Source organism: Lissotriton vulgaris, chromosome 7 (genome assembly GCF_964263255.1).
Source record: "Lissotriton vulgaris chromosome 7, aLisVul1.2, whole genome shotgun sequence".
In the NCBI taxonomy this organism is placed as follows: domain Eukaryota; kingdom Metazoa; phylum Chordata; class Amphibia; order Caudata; family Salamandridae; genus Lissotriton; species Lissotriton vulgaris.
Genome location: NC_141695.1, coordinates 25966693 through 25977499, shown reverse-complemented (window position 1 = coordinate 25977499; position 10807 = coordinate 25966693). Strand labels below are relative to the sequence as shown.

Genomic DNA, 10807 nt, shown 5'->3' with positions numbered 1-10807 from the left:
TTAATGAGTTGCGAGTCATCCAACTTACTACAAATCTAAAAATATCTTGTACACGTGCATGAGCTTGGGGGGTATTTTCGATTTGCAGAATAATTTTGGTGTCATTAGCGTAATTAAACACTTAACACTCCATCGGGACCAGGTCCATCACCAGAGGGCGCAAGTAAATATTAAACAACAATGGTGATAGGGCGGACCCTTGGGGAACTTCACAGGTTAAGGACCCTCTATCTGACACACAGTCGCCCATCTGAATTACTTGATGCGGTCCGTCAGAAATTAGGCGGTCCACTGATAAATCATCCCATCAATACCTACGTCCCGAACTCTGGTCAAGAGTTGATCATGATTGACCGTGTTGAACGCAGCCGACAGGTCTAAAAGAACGAGGGCACACAGTTTATTTTTATCTGCTGTGAGTTTAATTTCATCCAGTACGGACAGAATCACTAGCTCTGTGCTATGGTGGGCTGGGAAGCCAGCCTGCCTATCCCCAAGTAAGTCATGGTCATCTATCAACCCTGATAAAGTTTTAAGAACATGTTGTTCCATGCACCCTTACTGTACCACTAACAGAGGCAAAGAGATAACTGTTTCTTTGTTACTTTTGTGTTCCATGGTGGCACAATCTCTGCAACATAAGTAATTATTGCTTTTCACCATCGGATTGTGGAAAGTCTTGTAAATTGTCTTCCAATGCCAATAGGTGATGATGGAACTTCAAGGTTAAGTAGATGGTACACCATCTCTAGGACGGAAGAGGACATTACCTCCGCCACCCTGACAGACTGCCATCCACCAAATGTGTAGATGGCGGCCGGCCCAGCAGTTACCTCCGTACATTGAAAGGAACTTCTGTCAAAGAGGTTCCTTTCAATGTGAAGAGTATTTGGTGGATGACCACTGTTGGATTTAGTGGCCATTCACTGACCTTTTTCAGACTTTTTGATTTTCATTAAACTATCCACTCTAAATAGGGCAGGTGGAGTAATATCCTTCCTCTGACAGCTGATGTAGGGATGTTGGGGAGAGTTTTCTGTCCATCCGGAATCCTGCCCGGAGAATCTCATGCACTGCCATGGAAAAAGCTGGAAAATAATATATCATCTATTGTGCCTCTGCCCAGAACTAAAAAATGAAAGATTAACACTTTTAAAAAGGCACTTCAATAAAAGATCAATAAGGACATGTAGACAAGCACTAATCCAGTGTCTTTGCCTTGAAGATATACATATTAATTCTGCCCTCTCAAAATTCTTAATAAGTGCATGGAAAAAACTTGACATTTTATAACATTAAATATTATACTGTTTACATTTCCAAACGTTTAATCTTATGAAATTATCGCTTATTTTTTTTTTTTAAAGTCACTGCCCTTTTACTGTATTATTATAATTGAATTGTTACATTGTGTATTCTCTCTTTTGGTAAAGATTTTAAATAATCAATCAATAAACATTATCTCTTATCTGTCTATCGAGGCTAAGGGGAACTCTGACATTAGAAAACCTGTGGTCCAACAAATATGTGAATTAAGCAGGCAGACAGAGGGTTTTGCATACAGGGTACCGCGTTGTGTTTGCAACAGAGCTCCCCGTCCACCAAAGTCTAAATCAGGGCTTATCTTTCCCTTTTGTAGAAATCCTATCACTGTTTCCATGGTCATATTGTGCAGATTAATTGTTCAGACATGAAGATTGCCCTCGCACACAGCACTTGCCGACTGACATTCTTGGAGGAGTTGCTCCCCCAATTTGAGAGAACAGACATTCTGCAGGGGGCAAATGGCAAGTCTAGCCATCATTGGTTAGACTGCTGGAGGCAGCTCCTCTGTTATGTCTCACCTACTTCAGAGCATGTCTCTCTAGAGGGTGCTGTCACTGCCCGCTGAGTTTACCTTGCTATAGTTCCATTAAAAGGAGACATAGACAGACAGACTAGGGCTGAAAACAGTAAATGTTGGAATGGGGAAAGTTAAAATCAGTTATCATTTTCTGATGTCTCAAAATATGTACTTAGGCCCCTTAATACATTTATTTTGGAATCATGATTATTCTGCATAATCTAAGGGCAGAAAAAAATTATTTCATTCCTCGGGCAGTTTTAATAGAAATGTTAACGAAAGTGTTTGCACTTTTAATGTTTGGACGTTTGTTTTAAAGAATGGAATATTCATTGTAGGATTTTTACAAAATGACTAATCATAATATGGCAATCAAAGAATACAAAAATCATTGGGGTCATTTTCACACACCTCCTCTTTGTATTGGCATTTGTCTGTTTGCATGATTCCAACTTCAAAATACTATCCTGGGTAATAATGCCATTTCCAATAATGACCTTTTTTATTTCTTGTAGCTAATCATCCGCTTTGATTTAATCAACATCCCTTCAGAAATGGAAGATGGAAATATGACATCTTGGACTGAATTTATTCTTGTCGGCTTTTCGGATCTTCCAGACTTGCGGGTCCCCCTCTTTGGTGTCTTTCTTCTGATTTACCTGGGAGCCATTGCAGGGAATCTTCTAGTCATGACAGTCATTTACACCGACTCACATCTCCATAAGCCAATGTACTTCTTCCTCTCGAACCTTTCTTTAGTAGACATCTGCTACACTTCGATTACCTACCCTAAAATGCTGGCCAGCTTCTTTCTTTCTAACGTACGTATCACTCTCTTGCAGTGTCTGCTGCAGGTCTACTTTTTCATAGCCATGATTGTGGTTGAGTTTTTTCTGCTGACCGTCATGTCTATTGATCGCTATATGGCCATCTGCAACCCTTTACATTACAGGTTGACCATGAGTAAGCCAGTTTGTCTCCAATTTGCCACTGGATGTTGGATTCTTGGCTTCCTGGAGCCCACATTTCACACCGTCATCATATCAAAATTTTCCTATTGTAAGTCTCGTGAAATCAACCACTTCTTTTGTGACTATCCTGTCCTGTTAAAGCTTTCCTGCACCAGCACCCTTAGCATTGATCAAATTACTTTTATTTTGGGTATTGTAAATATATTATCATCGAGTATTTTAATTATTGCGTCATACATAAAAATTCTCTTAGCCATTCTAAAAATCCAGACAACCACAGGAAGGCACAAGGCCTTCTCCACTTGTGCCTCCCATCTCACAGTGGTGATTTTATACTATGGACTCCTCATATCTGTGTACCTTAGACCAGCTCCTTCATACTCAATACGTCAGAGCAAAATATTCTCCTTACTCTACTGTGGAGTCATTCCGATGTGTAACCCATTTATTTACACTCTAAAAAATAAAGATTTTAAAGATGCAATGGAAAGAAAGAGAGGCAGAAAACGTTAGAGGTTATACCTACTGAACACATGTTTGTCTTTTATATGGATATTACCAACATGCATGCTTTCCACTAAAAAATAAACTTTGCCATGCTATTGCAGAGAATATTCATGTTTTTGAGGTGGTTGTAAAGGTAAGATTAGAAAAAAAAATTAATGTTTTGATTGGTTTTTGTGAGGGAGGGTTTTTTTATAGATTGGTCTGAGAAAAGTAGAGACCTTTTTTACCTGCAGTTTTATGGAGGCAGGGTACAGCCTCTCACATGTTGAATCCTTTAGTGTACCTGACAATATTGTCTCTGTGCAATAAGTGGCCAGGACCATGCAAATATTTGTGCAATATGGTTAGTGCCACATGGAGTGAAAGTACCAGATCATAAAAATAAACACAAGTATCCATTTCAACATGCATTGTAGCGTGACACATGTCTTGATCTGCTTGAATCAAACTATGACAAGCAGTAAATAATGGTATTTTCTAACACAAAAAGTGCTTAAGCTTCTATACTCACATGTGCATACAGGCAAGAACACCCCTGCACGCTCACATAAGCTCACGCAATAAAGTCATAGTTAAAGCCTATTGACATTGGCAAAGCTAGTTTAAAGAGTTCAAAGGCCATGTAAAAAATGGGTTTCAATCTGAAGAACTACAACATTGTAGTGTATGTCTTGGTAATGCAGCACCCAGTGTAGGTTGGTATTACAGATAGGTTTCCACCACCTAATCTGCCATACCAAGTGCGTTGGGGCAGTCACTTTGCCTTTTTAACACTGAAGGACATTTCCACTTTTTCATAAAATACATTTGATGCACACTGGTAGGGACAATGTTTGGTTGAACATTCCCCATCACAGTGTCCATTGCTAGGATTAGACCTGCAGACCAACTCAGACATCACATGTGGCACACCTGTATGCGTTACATTCTCTAAGCAGGGCCTCTGAAAGGAGCCAGTTGGATTCCATCTGCTCCACTAAAATGAACAGACAGACCATAAAGACGGCCACCAAAATGATCAGGAGATACTCTTAACCCATGGCCAATTCTACAATTACACCATCACAAGCACTAAATAGATAAATGCATTACACTAATGTAAAGACCATTCCTTGCTTAACATTCACCTCTCTAACACCACGATAAGTTTCAATGCAGTTAAAAGATTGGCTCCAATTGAACAACTCAATTGATAACAACCTCACAAGTCAATTGAAGCAACCTGCTTGATATCAATCATCACAGGAAATCATCCAGTGACCATCTTCCTTGACCTTAAAATGCACTAAATCATGTCTGTTAAACAACGATGGATCTTACTAACTAATTTGACAGGGTGGAAAAAAAAACTGCCTCAACCCCCATGACATGGCGACGTCTATGCCCATATTACATTTTTACGGAAAGTCCAAACATTTTAGAACTACAACCCACTTTTAGTACGATAAAATGACATGACCCACCTAGCTTTAATGGACATGAAGCAGGCAATTATTTATGTATCTAAAGCATTGTGTGGTAGCTTCTAGACCTGTCAGCCTTAGGGTGGCTTTGCTCAAACATTTTGCTTACAATTCTCCATTCTTCTTGCTGTAATCACTTTTTGTTGTCCCTAGGACCCTGTCCACTTTTCCACTGCTAACCAGTGCCAAAGTGCTTATGCTCACTCCCCTAAACATGGTTCGGGTGGCTTATACGCTTCCCCTCCCTTCAGCGCCTTGAGACCCTCACAGGTTAGTAGCGCGCTCTATAAATACGCTGATTGATTGATTGATAGATTTAGCGTATTTCGTTTGATTATAATTGCCTTTTTCGAGTGTTTTATTATATACCCAGGGAATATATATTAAATGCTACAAGTGGGCTTGGAGCACTTATTATTCCACCCACTTAAGAAGCACCTTAAAATATGTCCCAGGTCTGCCTCTGCAGCCTTTAACACCCCTTTTATTGCATATAAGCCAATTGGTAATAAGGTAGGCCCTAGGTAGCTGATAGGTCAGGTGCATTGTAATTAAAATGTAGGACATATATTACATTTTACATGTCCTGGTAGTGAAAAACTCCTAAATGAGTTGTTCACAACTGATGCGCATCTTTGCCACAGAATGACTTGGGGTTGCCTTATTACATTAAATACATGCTACTGTTTGATTGGGATCAGGTAGCCAGTTCATGTTTGGTATCAATGAAACTGTAATGAAAAATCCTTTTGAATGGTAAAGAGGGATTTTTAATTACAATTTGAAAATGCCACTTTTAGAAAGTTGGCTTTTTCCTGCCCTTAGCCCTTTTCTGACTGCAGCCTGTCTTGGTTCACATGACTGGTTGTAACTTACACTTAGGGGGTCATTAGGATCTTGGGCGGATTGCCACCGACCGCATGGCGGTGGTGAACCGCCCGAGATCCGTCCCCACCCGCCACTCATTTCCCCCCACCATATTACTTTGGTGGGGGACCACGGCGGATAGAAAGACCGCCGGCCGCTTTTCCGCACGGTCGACAAGTCGACCAGGCGGAAAAGAGTGTAATATGGTGGCGGTGTCTGCTAGACACCGCCATCCATAATATGATGGGTGCAGACACATGCCTTTCTGTGGCGGCGTTGCAGTAATCTCTTGTGGGGCCCGTTGCAGGCCCCAGGGACTCTTGGGGCTGAGGGGTGCACATGGGGGGTACTTATATACAAAGTGGCAGGCACCGAGCAGTGCCTGTCACTTTGTGAATTGAAATGCATGACATGTATTTTTAGCATTGTGGCGGGCGGTGCTTTTAGCACCGCCCACTGCAATGTTAAATATGCGGGATGCGCCCGCCACTGTGGCGGGCGCATCCTAATGGCCCCCATGGGACTCCCGCCCTTATGGCGGACGGTCTCTTTTTACGTCGGGATGGCGGAGGGACACCACACGTGTCACACCTAGGCGTCAGATTGAAACCTCTATTATTCACCAAACAATTCTGTCGAGCATCTGCCCATGCATCCTCAATGCCACCCTGTCAGACCTCCAAAATTCTCCGTGGTACACCGACCACCAAAACCAAATACAGTTAACTGTTTCCAAGATGCCGTTCAACAGCGTAATCCAAAAACTCCAAAATCAATACACTCACCTGGTGCACACAGGTAGGATTACATGTTCTCCACTGCCAACTCCTGAAGACCAACACGGTCAGCTCCTGTGTTACGCCTTGTAGGACTCCGGCGAAGAGTCACTAGCAGCTGAGGCTCCCTGATCGCGAGAGCGGAGTAAGTCAGAATTTTCCGGTCAGTCCACCAACACGACCAGAGCTCCCGTTTTGTTTGTCCTTACTACCTGATTACAAGAAGGACGACCTTATCGCATAGTCCCACCATAGTCGCCATCTGTTGTATTACAAAAATAAACTATGGAGCTATATCTACCAATAGCGCCAATACCAATTACCAAATAACCAGCCAGTTGGCAGTGAAGAAGGTTCAACCATTTATTAAACAAAATACTCTATAGAGGAGCCTCTCTCTCCTCACCCATCCGGTGCGCAGAGAAGACTGCTGGCTTACAGTCAAAACCAGACAGATATACTTGCATTTCAACACATGAAGTCACCGTACATGGAAAAATACAAGTTGATTCAGGGGCCTTAAGGAAGGACCATATATGGCACACATGATTAGTTCAAAGTTTGCTATTCATTACAAGGAAGTTAGGAAGGGTGACTCCCTTTCGTCTTGGTGCTTGAGAGTTTAGGCACGGAGCCTTCAGGAATGTGCTTATCGCACCCTAAAGCCAGATGCGACTGTGAGTCCCAGGAGAAGGGAAAGACAGTCTACTTTCAGCTGCTCTCTGTAACTCAAATAATGGGATCCTGTCTGCTGAGCAGAAAGAACACGTGACTACAGCTCAGAATTGGACATGGCCAACAAAATGGCATCTACATGGTTTTCGGCCTAGTTCACTAAACAAAGGGAAAACGCTAAAATGCTCCTACTGAACTGAAAGGAAATACATGAGTAAATGCCCATATATATAATACATGAAAGGATATATAGGTACATCATGCTAACAAATATATAACTATGTCTAATGATGCAGAAAGGGGAAAGAACCCGAATTTCATCCCTCATGCTGCCCGCGCAGCGAGACAGCCCAGTCGCCCCCTTCAAGGCTTCCCTCTGGTAGTCAGACTGCACCGTTGTGAGAAAAAAACATTGCCAGGTGCTCGGCCCAGGAGTCCCCCCACACGCACTCACAGGCGAGGAAGGGGGCTCCCGGTGCATCAGGAGCAGGCAGCCCCACAGCCTCCAGTCCTTCCCGGAGTAACTGGGAGGGACCGCACAGGTCTTCAAACCTTTCGGCCCGGCCCCACAAGACCAGGTAAAACTGGGTACCTGGCATCGAGGAAGGATCGCCCCACCTGCACCTCAACCGTCCGTCGCAGGGCAGCCCGAGCTGTGCACCAAGCTGGTTTGTACAGCCCGTGCCAGAGGCGCTGGAAGGGAAGAGTCAGGCAGCTCCCCATCCCACATGCCTCCCACCAAGAGGAGCCGGGTCCCCTCGCGGGCCCTCTGCCCCTTCTCTTCCAGGCTGCCCTGCCACACGAGAAGGGCCCAACCTCAGTCGCCGGGATCTGGGTCAGGCCAGGACATTGCGGGCAGAAGGGCCCAGCCAGCAGCAGGTCCTTCCAGAGGTGGTGGCATCAGTCCACTGCCATTCGGTTTTCCCCCCACCGCAGGGGTGGTGCCGGGAGAGCTTAGGTTCCATCTCAGGAGGGCCTACCGCTGTGCCCCTCCCAGAGAGGGACAGGAAACAGGAAACAGGGGCTGCCCCCGTCCCCAGTCCCTCACGCGTCAGTCGGGTTCTCTTCGGAGCCCACTGAAGGCCCAGTCCTCACCCGAGCACCCTGCGCGGCCGCAGACCGCTCAGCTGGCCAGGGCGTGCAAAGGCAGGGCCGGACCCAGTACCTATGGTGGGTGCTTGCAGGAGGCGGCCGAGGGCTTCAGGCTGGCGCCATAAGTCACTCGGGCCGCTCTGCTGTTAATGATCCTTCCGCAGGTTCACCTAAGGAAACCTTGTTATGACTAGATAGTTATGTTTGATCAACTTCTTGGCACTCCGCCAGGGCCGTTGCCAACCCCGGCGAGGCCGATCCGAGGACCTCACTAAACCATCCAATCGGTAGTAGCAACAGGCGGTGTGTACAAATGGCAGGGACTTAATCAATGCGAGCTTATGAACGGCACTTACTGGGAATTCCTCGTTCATGGGAAATAATTGCAATCCCCAATACCTATACGAACAGGGTTCAGCGGGTTACCTGCAATTGTTAGCGAAGGGTAGACACACGCTGATCTGTACAGTGTAGTGCACGTGCAACCCCAGACATCTAAGGGCACCACAGACCTGTTATTGCTTGATCTCGTGTGGCTGAACGCCACTTGACCCTCTAATAAGTTGGACGCCGACCGCTGGGGGTCGCGTAACTAGTTAGTATGGAGGAGTCACGTTTATTATCGGAATTAACTAGACAAATCGCTCCACCAACTAAGACCGGCCATGCACCACCTCCCACAGAATCGAGAAAGAGCTATCAATCCGTCAAACCTTTCCGTGTCCCGGCCGGGTGAGGTCCACTCCTGGTGGTGCCCTTCCGTCAATTCCTTTAAGTTTCAGTTTTGCAACCATACTCCCCCCCAGAACCCAAAGAATTTGGTTTCCTGGAAGCTGCTCGGCGGGTCATGGGAATAACGCCACCGGATCGCGAGTCGGCATCGTTTATGGTCGGAACTACAGCGGTATCTGATCGTCTTCAAACCTCCAACTTTCATTCTTGATTAATGGAAGCATTCCTGGCAAATGCTTTCACATTGGTTCGTCTTGCGCCGTTCCAAGAATTTCACATCTAGCGGCACAATACAAATGCCCCCGGCCGTCCCTCTTAATCATGGCCCCAGTTCCGAAAACCAACAAAATAGAACCGGAGTCCTATTCCAATATTCCTAGTTGAAGTATTCAGGGGACCTGCCTGCTTTGAATACTCTAATTTTTTCAAAATAAACGCTTCGGATCCCCAGGACACTCAGTCAAGAGCATCAAGGGGGCGCCGAGAGGCAGGGGCAGGGACCGCTAGCTTGATCCCAAGATCCAACTACAAGCTTTTTAACTTCAGCAACTTTAATATACACTATTGGACCTGGAATTACCGCAGGTCCTTGCACCAGACTTGCCCTCCAATGGATCCTCCCTAAAGATTTAAAGTGTACTCACTCCAACTACAGGGCCTCGAAAGAGTCCTGTATTGTTATTTTTCATCACTACCTCGATTTCTTCTCTGCACAAAGAAAAAAATACTTGTTACCTGTCTTAAGGGAAGCCGGCTTCTTCCAGGTGAGACCAGCCATGCTTTATTTAAAATCCCTAGGAAATATATGTATTACATTCGCCATGGCCAATTTCCTAGTGGCAGCGTCCAGATCTAGAAGATGTAGGAATTTGCCAAACCAGTGTGTATAACTCGTTTTTAAATTTTTTAATCATAACACTATGCCAAATTAACTTGTTTGCAAAGAAACTGTTTAATCCTTTTTTAATTGTAAATAACTTTGTTTTTATGTACTTTGTATGATTTTAATCAAATCGAATAAAGTTAATTTGACTGACTGACTGACATCACTACCTCCCCGAGTTGGGAGTGGGTAATTTGCGCACCTGCTGCCTTCCTTGGACGCTCCCTCTCCGGAATCGAACTCTGATTCCCCGTTACCCATGGTCACCATGGTAGGCACAGAAAGTACCATTGAAAGTTGATAGGGCAGATATCTGAATGTATTGTCGCCGTCACGGGGACGTGCGATTGGCCCGAGGTTATCTAGGGTCACCAAAGCGGCCGGGCGAGCCCGGTTGGTCTTGGTCTGATAAATGCACGCATCCCAGGAGGTCAGCGCTCGTCAGCATGTACTAGCTCTAGAATTACCACAGTTATCCAAGTAACAGATGGAGCAATCAAAGGAATCATGACTGATTTAATGAGCCATTTGCAGTTTCACTGTACCAGCCGTGTGTACTTACATGTGCATGGCTTAATCTTTGAGACAAGCATATGCTACTGGCAGGATCAACCAGGTAGCCGTACCTGCTGACAGAGTGGGGGCATGTGCCCATCTCCCCAACTGGCAACATTCACGCACCCCTCCATCTCTCGGGAGCCTGCCAGGGAAAGGAGCCCGCCCGCCTTGGCGGGAGCGCTCACTGGAGGGGTGTGGAGAGGTGCGGTCGCATGGGCACCAGCAGACCCAGCCATTTTCCGCAGGAGTTAGAGGCAGGCCGAGGCACAGCCTGAGGGAGACGCAGGGGTGCCGGAGACTGGTGCTGGTGGCACCCCTTGGAACGGTCTTTCCGAGCCTTCACTCTGCTGGCAGGCCCTCGGGGTGGAAGCGCTTTGCTTGAAACAACAGCCGAGGCTGGCCAAGCAGACATCACTGAATGGACCGATAGTACGCAATCG

At 45.5% G+C, this 10807-nt stretch overlaps 1 pseudogene; it reads right to left on the bottom strand.

The window, feature by feature from the left end:
- Nucleotides 1–8341: 8341 nt before the first annotated feature.
- LOC147700567 (18S ribosomal RNA) lies at nucleotides 8342–10428 on the bottom strand (annotated as a pseudogene).
- Nucleotides 10429–10807: the final 379 nt, after the last annotated feature.